Below are 1504 nucleotides of genomic sequence, written 5' to 3'. Positions count from 1 at the left end.
GTTTCCCTATCCCACAGCATCTGTTTCCGGGAAGACTGCTGCCAGCCTATGGAGTGTGTAAATTCAAAAGGATACTTTTGTGTGGACACAGCTTCACCAGCACTTGGCTTGGTGGGAGCTGTTGCCTTTGTGCAAAGAAAAGGCATTCCTTCCTGCAGGACTGGAGTTCAGCCCCACTTGCCTTCTTGGCTGGGCACCTTTGCACAGCGTATAAACTCATGTCCTTACAGAGTGGCCTTCTATTCAAGTTCTTTCTTGTCACCATCTGTAAACATGAAATACCTACAGAGTAAAACCCTAAAACCAGCTGGGGCCAAAGGTGGGTGTTGAATTGGGTTGTGCCAGAAGTTCTAGGATGTATTTCTAGATTTCCAAAGCGAGAAGATGAGATTCACTCCTGAAGTAATTCTTGCTACAAAAAGGAGCCAGTTCCCAGCCCAGCCCACCAGCAGAGGCAACTGAGCAGAGGCAAGCAGATGCTGATGATGGAGCAGATCAGCACATTCCAAGTAGAGAAAGGAGCCATTTTTGGGTTATAAGTAACGGACAGCAGGCATTTTGCAGAACACCTTGGACGAGGCAGCCTCCCTAGACAGCAACTGATGTGGCCTTTGTTATTTAAAAATCTGAACTTTGAGAAATTACAGATGTAGAGATTGAGAATTCTCTGCAATTAGTAACAAGATCCTTGATACAAAAAAAATCCATATGAACCCAGACCAATATGAGTCAAGAATTAGGAAGAATGGAAAATACAGGTCAGCTAGACTTGGGTAACATAAAATCAACAGACCCATCAATTCCTTAGTTTGGAAGGCGTGGAGGTCAATATCAGAATTCAGCAGCAATTTTCCGAGTTAACAGTACAGTGGATTTTAGCCAGTCCTCATTACATAATGTGAGACTCAGTCATTCTCAATTAACCTTTGCCTTATCTTTATTAAAGTCTAAATTAAAGAACAATTCTCAGTATTTTCATAAATGGAATCTGACTGGGAAAAGGGCCCCACCTAACTACTGCTGACAGGATCCCAGTGTCCAGAGTGGGCAGGGCAAATCTCACAGCCTCCCTTAGGGAATGCCGCCTCTGGCAGCCTTCTCCCAGGCCAGAGGGCTGCACATGAACGTGACACTATGCGTGGCTGCTGGCCAAGCTGGCTTTCTTGGAGCAATCTGTGTGACAGAGTTTCCACCAAGTTGTCTTTGTGTGTACCTCATGGCATCGATAATCCAGCACATCCCTTCTTGTATCTTGCAGCTTGCCTTGGGCAATCCCTGAGAGCCCCATTGCTGCTACTGAACCAGCTCCCCATGCAGGTTCATCTTTACTTTGTCTCACCCCTCTAGTGCCCATGGCAGTTGGGGTGGGAGGAAGGCAAGGACTAATAAGATTTAAGTAAAAGCTATTTTAATTCTAAGAAGGGAGAAGGCAGAACAAATTGCAGCATGTTTTTTTTTTTTCTAGTGGTAAAATTTGTCTTTGACTGTTTTCTCACCTCTTTTC

Source organism: Mandrillus leucophaeus, unplaced genomic scaffold (assembly GCF_000951045.1).
Source record: "Mandrillus leucophaeus isolate KB7577 unplaced genomic scaffold, Mleu.le_1.0 Scaffold64, whole genome shotgun sequence".
NCBI classification, from domain to species: Eukaryota; Metazoa; Chordata; class Mammalia; order Primates; family Cercopithecidae; genus Mandrillus; species Mandrillus leucophaeus.
The sequence above is the reverse complement of the archived record's forward strand: the minus strand, read 5'-3'. Positions refer to the sequence as shown.